This window comes from Cebus imitator, unplaced genomic scaffold (genome assembly GCF_001604975.1).
Source record: "Cebus imitator isolate Cc_AM_T3 unplaced genomic scaffold, Cebus_imitator-1.0 Scaffold18, whole genome shotgun sequence".
NCBI classification, from domain to species: domain Eukaryota; kingdom Metazoa; phylum Chordata; class Mammalia; order Primates; family Cebidae; genus Cebus; species Cebus imitator.
In genome coordinates this window covers 4,417,936-4,433,773 of record NW_016107333.1, presented here as the reverse complement: position 1 = coordinate 4,433,773, position 15,838 = coordinate 4,417,936, and the positions used below count along the sequence as shown (strand labels likewise).

The following is a 15,838-nucleotide window of genomic DNA, read 5'->3' as shown; positions in this document are numbered from 1 at the left end:
CCATCCATCCATCCATCCACCCACCCATCTATCCATCCACCCACCCCTCCATCCATCCATCCATCCATGATCAAATAGTCACTCCATGCTGTCTGTGTGCCTTTGGCCAGTGTCTGTTCTGACCCGCTGGTACCCAAGCATCCCAACTGCTCATGGTTTTGCATATGACACCTGCCAGAGTATTCAGCTATGGGGGAGACAGAAGTGACTCCCGTCCCCACAAGACAGGCACTCACACCATGAGTTGTGATCCACGCTTGGAAGGAGAAGTTGAAGGTCCTCACTTGGACTGGGTTTGAGGGAGGTTTTCTGTGAGGAGGTAGCTTTGGAGCTGAGACTTGAGAGCAGAGTTGGCTGGGGGTATCAAGAAACAGGTGGTCAAGGAAGGCCTGTCTGAGCAGGTGGCTGACTCCTGAAGACCTGAAGGAGGCGAAGGAGCGAGGGGGCTGGCGCTTGGGAGAGTGTGCTGCAGGCATGGGAACAGCAGGTGCAAAGGCCCCGAGGCAGGAGCGTGCTGGCTTCTCCAGGAAGCAGGAGGCGGCCGGTGTGGTGGAGCAGAGTGAGGGGAGGGATGGGGTTGGTGGAGGGCCTTGGAGCCCCTGTGATGTCCTCGGCCTTTGTGTCAGGGGTGTGGGTGCTGTGGGCGGTGTTAGGCAGAGGCGAAGGGTTCGGACCGACATTTCGGAAAGGTTCCCTGCCCTGTGTTAGCCAGCCTGAGAGGAGGAGGCAGGGTCTGGGTGAGGATGTGGTTGTCGGGGAGGGAGGGAAGTGGATTCAGAGTGCCCTGGAGGCGGGACTGACCGGGCTTGGAGCTGGGGAACAGCGGGACAGGAGGAATCACCGTTCCTCTTTTGGGCAGCTGGTGGAGAGGGGCGTCATGCCCTCGCAGACAACTGTGGGCATCTGGTCCGCGTGGGCTGCCCTCCCCACAGACATCCGGAGACGAACCGCCCCAGGCCTTCCCCAGCTGGCCCTGAGGGCTGCCTGAGTCCTCTGGGTCCTGCATCTTCAGATACTGGGTATACCTTAGGAGAAGCTGGCAGGATTCTGCCCATTTCACAGGTGAGAATACTGAGACTGTGAGTAGTGTACCTGTGGCCTGGGTTACACAGAGGGGCAGGGGTGGGTCTCAGCCTCCCAGGATGAAGAGGGGCTACAGACTTGGGGAATATGGACTCTGTCCCCCAAATTGCAGCCAACAACTTCAGAGCGTACCTGAAACAGTACCTATCTCAGGTAGATGGAGGCTGCCATCTCCAGTGTGACCCCGGGGATGGGGCCAGGGGCCCTGGATTCCAACTTGCTGTGTGAATTGGGCCTCAGCTTCCCTTCCTGTGAAATGGGCACAGTATGGTCCCTGCCCCACAGTGCTGGCGGGAGGCGCCGATGAGGCTGAGTGTGAAGTGCCGACTCGATGCCCCACAGACGCCATGTGTGCAGTAGGTAGTGAGGATTTTGATCACTGTGGTTTTTTGTGGGGAGTAAGGGCATGTGTGTGGCCCAGGCTCTGGCCCTGGTCACCCAGAGCTGGGCTTCGGGGGCGGGGCTGGAGGGCAGAGTGGCTCCATTCAGGTAACTCGGCACCTTGGCATTGGTGGTCCTGGAATCCATCCCCAACACCGCTTTCCACACAGGGAAATGGAGTCCAGGGACTCTGGATTCACTCAAGGCTACCTGGGACCTTGGGACAGGTCAGTGTTTCTGTACCAGGCGATCTCCACGTAGCTCAGGGCTCACCTCTCTGTGCCCTGTTCAGGCAGGCGCCACCCACTTCCAGGCCGGATGCTTCCTTGGAGGGCTTCCAGGCCCTGCACAGGTCCTAGTGGGAAGGGATCCAGTCCCCTACCGTGCAGCCCAGGGGCTGGGGTCTGAAAGAGGCCCCCTTTTTTGCCCGGGAGGAAGCTGAAGAGCGGCAGAGGCTGGGACAGTTGTGGTCTACAGGACGTGAGTAGGTGGGAGCTCTGTGCCCTCCTGCTGGGCTTTTGCCCTCCTGGGTGGCAGGCCCCATCCCCAGGTGCACCCCTCCATCACTGCGGGCGCCCGCCCCGGCCTGCTGTCTCCACCCCAGCCCCACTGGCAGAGCCGGTTTGAGCCAACTGTCCCTGAGCATGTTCACGCCGAGGACACGGGACCAGACACGTTCCGGCTGCTCGGCCCCTTGCTCACTCCTCACTCCTTGCTCACTCAGCAAACATCCCCTGGGACCTCAGTTCCGGGCCTGGGCCGTGCTGGGCGGGGATCGGGGCCTGGCGCTGTCTCAGACTTGCTTCTGCTCTGTGTAAGTCAGGGGTGGGCAGGGGCTCTGACACAGAGACGGGCCAGGCAGGCGGCAGGAGGGCCGGGTGGCGGGGCAGAGGCTGTGGGCCGGACAGATCTGGGGCTGAGGCCTGCCACCCCTTATCCTGTGGGGCCCTGGGTGGGGCCCATTTGCCTGTCTGTCCATCCCACAAATATTTTCTGTGCTCTGCAATGTTCTAGAGGCTGCAGGTAGCAAGGAACCAACCAAAGATCCTGCTTTTGCAGAGCACACATCTTAGAGCTGTGGGGAGACAGAAAAACACAACAAATAGGAAACTGCACACACAGCCCATAAGAAGCTGGAGGGGGCCACGAATCCAGCCTCCTGCAGGGAAGCGGGCGGGCATGCTGGTGGGCCCATGGAGGCTGGGTGGCCGGGGAAGACCTCATGTCTCAAAGAAGCTCATGGCAAAGGAGGGGAGGGAGGAGCAGCCAGTGGGGAGACCTCGAGGCACGGGAGAGCCTAGGGTGCTGGTGGAAGTGCAAGGGGGCCAGAGGAGCACAGCGAGAGAGGGAAGGATGGGGGAAGAATGGAGGGGGAGGAGGGCAGATCAGGGAGGGCCCCTGAGCCATCGGAAACGCACGCTTTGGACTTGGAGTGAGCTGGGGTCACACGAGGGTTCTGGGCACATCTGGCTGCTGTGTGAAGAGCAGACTGGGGGTGAAGGTGGAGGCGGGTGGACCCTTGAGGTGGCTGCTGCGTTAGTCCAGGGGTGACGGTTTGCTCAGGCTGGGGGGTAGTTGTTGGGAGGGTCAAATGGCCAAGCATTTTTTTTTCTTTGCATCATTTAAGTTAATTTTACCTTTCCCACTCTATTCTGAAGGCGTGTTCATAGAATGAGCCCGTGAATCTGTGGCTGAGCCAAGCACCACGCCCCGTGGCCAGTCCCGCGTCCTCCACACCTCCACACCTGCTCTATCCCATCCCATCATGTATCATTTTAGAGCAAATCACAGGCATCATCTCCCACGTGTAAAATATTTCAGTGTGTGTCTCTAAAAGATAAGGACTCTTGTGTTTAAAAAGTAGTCATAAGAACAGTCCATCTTAAAGAAGGTAACAATTTCTCTCTCTCTCTCTCTCTGTCTTTTGTGTGTGTGAGACAGGGTCTCACCGTCACCCAGGCTGGAGTGTGATGGTGCAATCACAGCTCATTGCAGCCCCAAATTCCTGGGCTCAAGCAATCCTTCTACCTCAGCCTTCCCAGTAGCTGGGTCTACAGGCACATACCACCACGCCTGGCTAGTTTAAAAAATTTTTAATTTGTAGCGATGAGGTCTCTCTATGTTACCCAGACTGGTCATTCCTGAGTCAATTCCTGACTCAAGTGATCCTCCTGCCTCTGCCTCCCAAAGTGCTGGATTATAGGCGTGAGCCACTTCCTAACGGCCTCATTTCTTTTCTTTTTTTTTTTTTTGAAATGGAGTCTTACTCTGTTGCCCAGGCTGGAGTGCAATGACACGATCTCGGCTCACTGCAACCTCCGCCTCCCAGGTTCAAGTGATTCTCCGGCCTCAGCCTCCCCAGTAGCTGAAATTACAGGCGCCCACCACTAAGCTCAGCTAATTTTTGTATTTTTAGTGGAGATGGGGTTTCAGCATAATGGCCAGTGTGGTGTCAAACTCCTGACCTCAAGTGCCTAGTTTCTTAATGTCAGCAAAAATCCCCTCCTCCCCCAGATATACTTTGATGGTAAAACTGATGTCTCTGGGCTTCCCCCTTCTTGCCATGAAGTGAGGTTCATAGTAGCCCCCACTTCCATGCTATTGTGAGATCATTCAAGTAGGATGACTAGCACAGGCCTGGCACATAGTAGGTGCTCAACAAAGAATAGCTGCTCCTACTACTTTGACTGATAGCCAACACTTAGGGCACACTCCTCAGTGTGCTTCACAGATACGAGCTTATTTAATCCTCACAACAGTCCTTTGAAATAGATGATGTTTATCACTATAAGAGAGGAAATGAAGCCACAGAGAGGTGGAGTAACTTTCCCAAGGTCACACAGCAAGGAAGGGCCAGAGTTGGATTTTGAATCCTGGCAGTCCAGCTCTTAATCCCTACGTGATGGAGGCTATGGGAGCCCAGAAAAGGGCAGGGGTCCCTCTCTCAGCTTGGGGTGGGGTGGCAAGGTCAGGTACTGCCTGTGGTCAAGCCCATGGTGGGGGGCAGGGAAAGGGGAGTAGAGCTTAGGGGAGGGAGCAGCATGTGCTAGGGTGTGAAGGGGAGAGTGTAGTTATGAGTTTAAGGGAGGGTCAAGGGATAGGGAGAGGGAGCTGTGGCAAGCCCCTCTCCATCCGAATTTGGCCCTGGTCCTGCGGGCAGCAGCCTGGAGTGCTGAGCGTTTTTATGCTCTTACAGCCACCCTCCCTGCCTTAATCTCGGATGCCCTCCCTTTGAGACCTGCCAGAGACCCCATTTCATGGATGAGTAAAGGGAGGCTGACCTTCCTGTGGCCACACAGCCAGGGGTAGGCCACCTGCAGGCTTGAAGGCGGTGGGTGGGTTTGGAGCTCAGGCTGGGCCGTGTGGAGGGGCCTGGCCACTGGGCGCTCCTGCCTACCGGTGTCCCTGGAGGGAGATGCTGCCTGGGCGTGGGTGGGGAGGGGGGGCACTGTGTGTTCTCAGAGCAGCTGGCAGGGAACAGCGGGTGCCGTGGGCAGGGACCGGCTGGCGGCCATCTCCACAAGGCACATCAGCCATCAGTCATCGGGGTGGGCAGCTGGGGGTTCTCGGAGAGATGACCTAAGGCTGGGAGAGAGGAAAACTTGTTACTTCAGTGTTCCCCGTGGTTGTCTCCTGACACTGAGCAGGGCGGGGGAGCTGCTGAGGGTCTCTGTGTATGGGTAGAGGTGCTGAAGCCCAGGTTAACTTTTCTTTTTCTCTTTTTTTTTTTTTTTTTTTTTTTTGAGATAGGGTCTCACTCTGTTGCCCAGGCTGGAGTGCAGTGGTATAATCATAGCTCACTGCAGCCTCAAACTCCTGGGTACAAGCAATCCTCCCTCCTTGGCTTCCCAAGTAGCTGGAACTCTCGGGTACCACCATGCCCGGTTACATTTTTTCTATTTTTTGTAGAGATGGGGTCTCACTTTGTTGTTCAGGCTGGTCTCAAACTCTTGGCCTCAAGCGATGCACTGATCTCAGCCTCCCGAGTCACTGGGATTACAGGCGCAAGCCCCTGCTCCCACCGCACAGTGATTCTGATGGAAGCCTTCCACGCAGCCACATGGTGGCTGGCCCTCGGCAGGCCGGGCCCCAAGGCTTTGTCCCCTCTTCCATTTTCTCCTCAGCTCAGTGCTCTTGGGCCTGGTGCCCCGAGAATCTTATCTTCAGTGCCATTGCCCCCCAGCCCACATTCTTATTCCAGGGCAGGCCTCAGCCTTGCTGTGTGACCACGGAGTGGGAGCCCCCTCTTTGAGCCTTAGCCTCCTCATCTGCCAAGAAGAAGGGCCCACAGAGGCTCCCTGGGGTTGGGGCTGCGACCTCCTGGCCTCGTGAGCTGCCCTATTCACCCCGTTACGGGGCTGCCTGGTGATAGACCCTGGGTTGGCACCTAGAGTGGGATGGAGGTTCTGTGAAGCCGCCTAACCCCTCCAGCTCACCAGTCCGTAGACGCTGTCGCCTTCTCAGTGACTGAGTCCTGGGCATGGGGGCTTGGAGGAGGGAGAGATGGTGGGAAGTGGGTACGGGGAAGAGGGAGCCACCCCGTGTGCCTGTCTTTCTCCCATTTTGCTGCTGAGGAAACTGAGGCTGCAGGACTGAAACTGACAGAGTTCCCTTGCGTTTCTCTAAGGGGTCCCAGCTGCAGGCCCTATCAAAGCTTTCCCACCTGCCTGGATCACACTCCCCACTCTCTCTTCACGAACTGCCTAGACTTTGGGGCTCAGCTGAGATACCCTCTCCTCTGGGAAGCCCGCCATAATTGATGTGTCTCTTCTTTCCTCTCTGGCCCTTTGGAGCTGGAGATGACTGTCCCTGACAAGACACAGTGGGAGGGAGCCACCGTGCTCTGACCTCCGGCTCCCAGGGGCCTGAGAAGAGCTTCCTGGCCCTGCTCTCGGTTTTGCAGGCCTTCGTGACTTGCGTTGCTGAACATCCCTCTTGGGGTCTCCCCCGGACCCTCTCATGCCTAGGCCAAGGGCCAGCAGTGATCCTGTTAAACCAGGACGCACTCTGGCCAGACCTCGCTCTGGACCACCCCCTGCCCACCTGGTACTCTGGCCCGCCTGGGCCTCGCACCCAGGGCTCCCTTCTGCGCCGCCCTTGCTGTGCTGCTCACGAGGGAGGTCAGGGAGGATGGGCTCCGGTGTCCCTTGGATCTGGCTGTCTGCCTTCTGGCTGGGGCAGCCTCCTGGAGCCCCCATGGCCTCATGTGTAAAATGAGTGCGGCCACAGCTTGCTGCAGGGCAGCTGGGAGCAATGGAGGGGAGTGTGAACCCCAGGCTGGAGGATGGAGGGGGAAAAGCTGAGGGGGAAGAACGTGGGTTTCTGCACCCCCATCAGCACCCCCCATTCCACCCCTGGCCTGGACCAGAGCAGCTGGTGACGTTGGATTCTGCCGAGAGGAGCCCGGGTTCCTTCCTTCGGCTGTTCCCAGGGGCTCTGGATGGCTGTCCCAGTTGGGAAGACGTGCAGAGGGTTAGGGGTTGTCGCTCGGCTGCTAAGAATCAGGATCTCAGGCACACCATTTAACCTGTGTGTGCTTCGGTTTCCTCATCTGTGCAATGGGGTGTAAGAGTGGCGCATGGCAGGCTCTAGATGAGTATCAGCTGCTGCTGCTGCCAGTGTGCGTATCCCTCGCTGTGAAGCCCTGCCTTTCTGCATTTACACATGTAGAAAAGCACTGCGGGTCGGCAGGTCATTCTTTTGACAGCGGGAAAGAAAAAGAGAGGCAGGGGAACATCCCTGCGCAGGGGAAGCTTCCACTCCAGTGTGAGGGCAGGAAGAGGGTGTTGGGCCTGGAGGGAGGCAGTGCCCATCTGTGAAATGGGCAGGTTGTGCCCTCTCATGCTTCTCCCAGCCTCAGCCTTGCCCTGTCTGGATGCGGCCAGTGCTGGTGGGGCCCCTGACACCCAGAATTTTTGTAGTTGCCTGGCTTTGGTGGCTGTTCCCTGCCCTATTCCTGGCCTGCTCTGTGGCCTTGGGCAAGCCACTGTCCTTGTCTGGGCCTCCATCTCCCCTTTTGGAAAATGGGCTGGCCATGGGGCTCTGCTCAGTCCCTGAGATAAGTTTCCAGCTAGGACAGTGGACTTGGGGAGAAGTGCCCACAGTGGCCTGGGGCATCTGCTGGGCCTCTGCTGTCTTGGACGGAGGCCAGGCGCCTGACTTGGCTTCTCTGAGCCCCTCTCTGTGCCCCCATCTGGAAAGGGGCAGATTGTTGCTGTGTAGCAAGGTCTTGCTGAGAACAGAGGGCCGAGCAGTACCAGTGAGGATGCTAATGTTAGGGGCACAGCAAGGACCCCCGTTCATGGGGCATGGCCCACGTGTGTGCCCAGGGCTTTGTGTGGATTTACACGTTAGCCTTTGCAACTGCCCGGGGGTGACTATGGGCGTCTCCACGGTGCTGAAGAAAACTTCAGTCAGTGTGTGTCCAGCATCCTCCCCTGGTGGCAGCCAGGGCCCCTTAACCATGATGTCCCCACTTGGCTTGGGCAGGTGCCTGGGGAGCCCTTCTGCTCTCTCATCAGGGAGAGGATGGCTGCCAATGGACCAAGCCCCTGCCCACCGCCTTCCCCCTCCATCCCTGCACAGGCCCCACACTTCACCCACCGCTGCTCTTCCCTGCCTGCCTCCCACCTCTCCCCTGCCATCGGGGCACTGTTATCAGGAGGCATTCCTGGACTGGCTGAGAACAGCTCCCACCTTGGCCTCTTCTGAGAGGATGCCATTACTGACAGAGGCCCCGCTGGGGCCTCCTTTGAGGAATGGGCCCTGAGGTACCGGATGGTAAACCCAGATGGTCTGGTGTGCCTCCCGGTGCTGTGTTTTATGAGCTGTGTGACATCAGGCAAGCAGCTCCACCTCTCTGTGCTTCCGTTTCCACATCTGCAAATGAGGGCTGCCCCTGGGTTCACTGGGGTGGTTCATTGAGGGCTGGGGAGGTTCGCTGAGCTCCTAAGCATGTGCCCGCCACCCAGGAGCGCCATGATGGTGATGCCGCAGCTGCTGTTGTCTTCTGAGGACCAACCATCCCTCCTCCTTGTGGGGCCCCTGTGTCCATCCCCTGATGAGGGCACAGCAGGGGGGCCACTCTGGACTTTCTCTTCTCCAGGCCTAAGGGATGGGGAGAGGGTGGAGCTGAGAGAGGCTATGTTCAGAAACTGGGAACCTGCTGTATGATCTTAGACGGCCCCTCTCCCTTTCTGAGCCTCCATTTCCCGACCTGCTCTAGCAGCACATGGACCTGGCCCCTCGTTGTCCCTGTCAAAAGACTTTCTGCATGTAGTTCCTCCCTCGGCCGGCCCAGCCACCTGGCTTTTGACTGTCTTTCCCACTACCGTGTCTGGGGCGCAGCAGGTGATCAGCTAAGCCTTGATGGAGGAGCCCGGGAGGGCACCACTGAGGGACCCCAGGGCTTCCCCACTCCCGGCCTTTTGCTCGTGGGGCTCCCTTTGCCAAGAACGTGGCCCCCATTCATCTCTCCTTGTGGAAATCCTTCTTGTCCTCAAAGCCCTTCCAAATGCTGCCTCCCCCAGGAAGCTTTTCCCAGTTTCTCCCAGCCAGAGGGGATGCTGGGCCTTGGAACGCTGGCTCTGAGGCTCTCCGGTGCCCCCTGTTCCAGTGCACTGCGATGTCCGTGGTAACAGGTGAATGGCAAACAGGAGCCGCACACTTACTAGGAGCCAGGCACAAGGGGAGGCCCTGAGCTTGCCGTGTCTGATTTCATCTTCCACACCAACCTTGCACGGTAGATCTTAATCCTATTGTCCCTTCCTTTACAGAACGAAGACAGAGGCTCAGAGAAGTGAAGCAACTTGCCCAGCGATGAGAGACAGAGCCAGGATTTGAAACCAGGTAAGCCTGTGTTTCTTCTTAAAAAGGAAAGAAGAAACATCAATACACACACACACACACACACACACATACACACACACACACAGAGGCATGCATGCACGCTCGGTACAGGGAAAAGTAAGTCTCTCTCACACCCAGGTCTCCTTGCCAGAGGCAACCACTTGAAAGAATTTCTGGTGTATCTTTCCAGGAGATCCAGGCATATCTAAGTATGTATATTAACAATTTTTTTAGCATAATGTGAATTTCAATAATGATGGGAATGCCAGGTGTTGATATTTTTAGCTTCTGCACGTGACTCAATATGATATATTTGCAAAGAAAGAATTTGTGTTTCTTAGACAGGGTCTCACTCTTTGCCCAGGCTGTAGTCCGGTGGCACAACCATGGCTCACTGTCGCCTTGAACTCCTGGCTCCGTCACTCTTCCCACCTCAGTGTCGCGGATAGCTGGGACTGTAGGCACATGCACCCACTAATTATTTATTTATTTTTTCAGAAACAGAGTCTTACCATGTTGCCTAGGCTCGTTTTGAATGCCTGGGCTTAAGCAATCCTCCTGTCTTGGCCTCCCCAAGTACTGGGTTTGCAGGTATGAGCCACCACGCCTGGCCAGAATTTTTTTTTTTTTTTCTTTAAGATAAATGATAGCACACAGTCTATCCTGTCCTCCACCAACTTTTTGCTCTTGGCAGTGTACCTCAGAGATCATTTATTTATGCTGCACTTTTTCATGGTTGCATAATATTCCACTGTATGTATGGTGGTCAAACTTTATTTAATTCAGGAAGGATAGTTTGTTTGTTTCCAGTCTTTTGCTTGTTGTAGACAATTCCACAAGTGAATGTCCTTAATCATGTGCCCTGTGTTCGTGTGTGAGGATTCCTTTAGGATTAATTCCACATTGCAGGGTCAGCGGCTGTGTGCAGTTGTAGTTGTGATGGGTATTGCCAGATTGTCCTTTGGTGTCACTGGTGTCACCACACCCTCTGTTCGTTCTCCTCACTCTCACCAGCATAGGATGTTACAAAATTTGGGGATACATTTCGTAGGTATCAGTTTGTCAATCTGATAGGTGAATGGTGGCCCCCAGTCTAATTTATTTGAAGAATGTATAGCGCAGCTTTACTGAGATAAAATTCACAAACCATACAATTCATCTATTTCAAGTATATAATTCAGTGGTTTTTAGTAGAGTCACAGTTGTGCAATCATCACCACAGTCAAATTTAGAACATTTCATTACCCCAGAAAGAAACTCTACCCATGACAGTCACCCCCCCGACTTCCTCCTAAACTTCCCTCCCTAGGCCCAGGCAGTAACTAATCTAGTTTCTGTTTCTATAGATTTGCCTATTCTAGACATTTAATATAAATGGAGTCATACAATGGGTATTCTTTGTGGCTGGCTTCTTTCACTTAGTATAATGTTTTCAAGATTCATTCATGTTGTAGCATGGATCAAGATTTCATTCTTTTTTTCTTGCCAAATAATATTCTATCATATGGATATACCATATTTTATTTATCCATTCATCAGTTGACGGACATTTGGGCTTTCTGGCTATTATGAGTAATGCTGTTCTGGACATTCATGTGCAAGTTTTTGGGTAGACATATGTTATTCATTTCTATCGAGTGTGTACCTATGAGTAGAATTGCTAGATCATATGGCAATTCCATGTTTAACTTTCTGAGGAACTGCCAGACTGTTTTGCAAAGCAGCTGCACCATTTTACATTCCCATCAGCAGCGTATGAGGGTTCCAATTTCCCCACATCCTTGCCAACATTTGTCTTTTAGATTCTAGCCATCCATCCTAGTGTCTGTGAAGTGGCATCTCATTGTGGTTTTGATTTTTTTTTTTTTTTTTTTGAGACAGGGTCTCACTCTTTTGCTGAGGCTCACTGCAGCCTCGAATTCTTGGGCTCTAACCATCATCCTCCCACCTCAGCCTCCCAAGCAGCTGGGACCACAAGTGTGAGCCACCATGCCTGGCTAATTTTTTGTTTTTAAAATTTGTAGAGATGGTGTCTTACCGTGTTGCCTAGGCTGGTCTCGAACTCCTGGGCTCAAGTGATTCTCTTACCTTGGCCTCTCAAAGTGCTGGGATTACAGGCGTGTGCCACCGTACTTGGCAGTTTTGATTTTTATTTCTCTAATTATTCATGACATTAAGCATCTTTTCATGTGCTTATTGGGCATTTGTGTATCTTCTTTGGAGGAATGTCTATTCAAGTTCTTTGCCTATTTTTATTATTAATTAATTTAATTTTTTCCTTAGAGACAGGGTCTCACTGTGTTGCCCAGACTAGTCTGGAAGTCCTGGCCTCAAATGATACTTTTGCCTCAGCCTCCCAAGTAGCTAGGATTATAGGCACGCTCCACGATGCCTGGCTTAACTTCTTTTTTTAAACTTTGTAGAGATAGGATCTTGGTCTGCCACCAGGCTGGAATGCAATCGTGTGATCACAGCTCACTGTAACCTCAAATTCCTGGGCTCAAGCAATCCTCCCATCTCAGCCTCCCAAGTAGCTAGGACTACAGGCATGCAACGCCATGCCTGGCTAATTTAAAAAATTTTTTAGTAGGGGTCTCACTATGTTTCCCAGGCTGTTCTTGAGCTCCTGGCCTCAAGAGATCCTCCTGTTTTGGCTTCCAAAGTGCTGAGATTACATGCATGAGCCACTGTAAGAGATTTTTACATATTGTAGATACAGGTCCCTTGCCAGATATATGATTTGCAAATATTTTCTCCCATTCTGTGGGTTGTTGTTTTATTTTCTTGATGTTGTTCTTTGGAAAACAAAAGTTTTTTGATTGTGATGAAGTGCAGTTTATTTTTCCTTTTGTTGTTGGTGCTCCAGGTGTTGTACTTAAGAAGTCGTGGCTGGGCGCAGTGGCTCACACCTGTAATCCCAGCACTTTGAGAGGCCAAGGCAAGTGGATCACCTGAGGTCAGGAGTTAGAGACCAGCCTGGCCAACTTGGTGAAACCCCATCTCTACGAAAAATACAAAAATTAGCTGGGCATGGTGGTGAGTACCCGTGATCCCAGCTACTCGGGATGCTGAGGCAGGACAATCACTTGAACCTGGGAGACGAGGTTGCAGTGAGCCGAGATCGCACCATTGCACTCCAGTCTGGGCGACAAAGTGAGACTCCCTCTCAAAACAAACAAACAAAACAAAACAAAAAGCAACCAAACAAACAAAAAGAGAAATCATCATCCAAGGTCATAAAATTTATGCCTATGTTTTCTTGTGAGAGTTTTTTACTTTTACCTCTTACATTTAGGTTTGTGATCCAGTTTGAGTTGATTTTTATGCAGGGTTTAAGGAAGATGTCCAGCTTCCCTCTTTTATATGTGGGCATCCAATTGTTCCTGCGCCATTTGTTGAAATGAAAATTCTTTCTCCCTTGAATTATCTTGGCAGCCTTGTATAAAATCAATTGACTGTCAATGTGAGGCACGCTCACATTTTTGGACCCTTGATTCCCCTCCACTGGTTTATAAGTCTACACTTCTGCCAGTACCACAGTGTCTTTGTTATGGTAGTTTTACAGTTTTGAAATTGAAAAGTGTGAGCCCTCAAACTTTGTTTTTCTTCAAGACTGTTTTGGCTATTATGGGTCCCATGACTTTCCACTTTAATTTTATTTAAGATCAGTTTGTCAATTTTGGCAAACAAACTAGATGGGATTTTGACAGGGAGCAGACCAATTTGGGAGTTTTGCCATCTTAATATTTAGGCTTCCGATCCATGAACATGGGATGTCTTTCCATTTCTTTCAACATTTTTTGTAGTTTTCAGAGTATAAGTTTTATACTTCTTTTATTAATCTTATTCCTAAGTATTCTTTTGATGCTATCATAAATTTCTTTCTTAATTTTATTTTTAGATTCTTCCTTGCCAGCCTATAGAAATACAATGTATTTTTGTATATTGATTTTTTACTTTGCAGCCTTGCTGAACTCATTTAATAGTTCTAATGATTTTTTGGTGGAATTCTTAGGATTTTCTATACATAAGATCATATTATCTGCAAACAAAGATAGTTTTACTTTTTCTAATCTGGATACCTTATGTTTCATTTTCCTTCCTAATTGTACTGGCTAGAAGCTCTAGTACAATCTTGGGTAGAAGTGGTGAGAGTGAATATTCTTGTCGTTTCTGATCTTAGGGGAATGGCATGCAGTTTTTTATCACTGAGTAGGATGTCAGCTGTGGGGTTTTCTTTTTTCTTTTCTTTTTTTTTTTTGAGGTGGAGTCTCACTCTGTTGCCCAGGCTGGAGTGCAGTGGTGCAATCTTGGCTCATTGCAACCTTTGCCTCCCAGGTTCAAGTCATTTTCTTGCCTCAGCCTCCCAGGTAGCTGGGATTACAGGCACCTGCCACCATGCCTAGCTAATTTTTGTATTTTTAGTAGAGATAAGATTTCACCATGTTGGTGAGGCAGGTCTCTAAATCCTGACTTCAGGTGCTCTATTGCCTTGGCCTTCCAAAATGCTAGGATCACAGGTGTGAGTCACCACACCTGGCCTAGCTGTGGGGTTTTGATTGCTACTCTTTATCCGGGTAAGGAGGTTTCCTTCTATCACTTTTTTTTTTTTGAGACGAAGTCTTGCTTTGTCACCAGGCTGAAGTGCAGTGGTGCGATCTCAGCTCACTGCAACCTCTGCCTCATGGGTTCAAGTGATTCTCCTGCCTTAGCCTCCCAAGTAGTGAGACTACAGGCACCCACCCCCACACCTGGCTAATTTTTGTATTTTTAGTAGACACGGGGTTTAACCCTGTTGGCCAGGCTGGTCTCGAACTCCTTACCTGAGGTAATCCACCCCCTTCGGCCTCCCAGAATGTTGGAATTGCAGACATGAGCCACTGTGGCCTGACCTATTTTTAGTTTTTGAGACATGGTCTCACTCTGTTGCCCAGGCTGTAGTATAAGTGGCATGATCATGGCTCACTGCAGCCCTGAACTCTGGGGCTCAAGCAATTCTCCTGCCTCAGTCTCCCGAGTAGCTCGGACTACCTGCATGTGCCACCACGCCTGATGATTTATTTTTTTATTTTTTTATTTTTTAGAGACCGGGTTTCAGCATGTTGCTTAAGCTAGTCTCGAACTCCTGAGCTCAAATGATCCACCTGCCCCAGCCTCCCAAAATGCTGGGATTACAGGCGTGAGACATCACATCTGGACTGTTTAAATATAGGACTTTACAGCTATAAATTTCCCTTTAAGTTCTCTTTTGCCACATCCATACATTTGGATATGTTGTGTCTTTATTTTCATTCATCTCAAAGTATTTTCTAAGCTTTTCGGTGATTTATTCTTTGACTGGTTATTGAGGAGCGTGTTGTTTAGTTTTCACATATTTTAATTTTCCAAATTTCTTTCTGTTATTGATTTCTTATTTCATTCTATTGTGGTAGGAAACATACTTTGTATGATTTCACTCCTTTTAAATTTATTGAGGCTTGTTTTATGGTGCACATATGGTCGATCCCGGAGAACGTTCCATGCGCACTTGAGAAGAACTTGTATTCTGCTGTCGTTGGGTGGCTTGTATGGTTTGAATTTGCGTTTATCTTATGCGTGAGGTTGAGCATCTTGTCGTATGTTTAAGAGCCATTTGTTTGATTTTTCTGTAAACTATCTGAGGTCATTTTTCTTATTTTATGGGAGCTTATTATATACATGCTAAGAAAAAAGAACACCCTTATCTATCATGTGAGTTGCAGTTATTTTTCTTAGTTTGTTGTTTGTCCTTTGAACTTGTTTATGATGTTTATTAAGCTACACAGCCATTTTATATTTTTAGGTAATTGATTTATCATTTAGAAAATGATTTCTAGGTTTTATGTCAGGTTTAGAATGCTTTCCCTATTTGGAGATACCAAAATTTATGTTATACGTACATATATATTAGCTTAGAAAAAGAGGGCTGGGTGTGGTGGCTGACACCTGTAATCCCAGCACTTTGGGAGGCTGAGGTGGATGGAGCCCAGGAATTTCAGGCCATCCTAGGCAACCATGTTTAAAATATATATGTGTTTGTAGGTATGGGTTTTCACCATGTTGTTCAGGCTGGTCTCAAACTCCTGGGCTCAAGCGATTCTCCTGCCGTGGCCTCCCAAAATGTTGGGATTCCAGGTGTGAGCCACCTCGCCCAGCTCCTCTGCTTTTTAGAGCTTTATGTTTTCAGTGTTTTGTGGTTTAAATCTGATTGATTTGTCATTTATCGGCATATATTGTGAGATTGAGATCCAGCTTTACAGCTAGTGCTCGACTTACGACCACGATTGGTTCCGACAGACCGGTTGTAACACGATTTGGTTGTAAGTTGAGTAGGCTATATGTACAGTACTGTGAAATGATGTTATAAAAATCTTTAAGTCATATTTTATCATAATTTTCTTTCATTATTGTTATATGTCATAATTTTCTTTGTTCATTTTATGCCATTTGTATCATCTCTACACCATTTTGTTTCTTATTTTTACATTCGTCAGGTTTAAGTAAAACA

At 50.7% G+C, this 15,838-nt stretch overlaps 1 protein-coding gene across 3 annotated transcripts in view; it reads left to right on the top strand.

Annotated features, from left to right (window-relative positions):
- Window positions 1-15,838, top strand: part of SRC (SRC proto-oncogene, non-receptor tyrosine kinase) — a 60,427-nt gene that overhangs the window by 11,639 nt on the left and 32,950 nt on the right. For all 3 annotated transcript variants that reach the window (XM_017512313.2, XM_017512289.2, XM_017512317.2), the window contains exon 2: window positions 9,240-9,312. The gene's annotated coding sequence lies outside the window, so the exon portion shown is untranslated. The remainder of the gene's footprint in view (window positions 1-9,239; window positions 9,313-15,838) is intronic.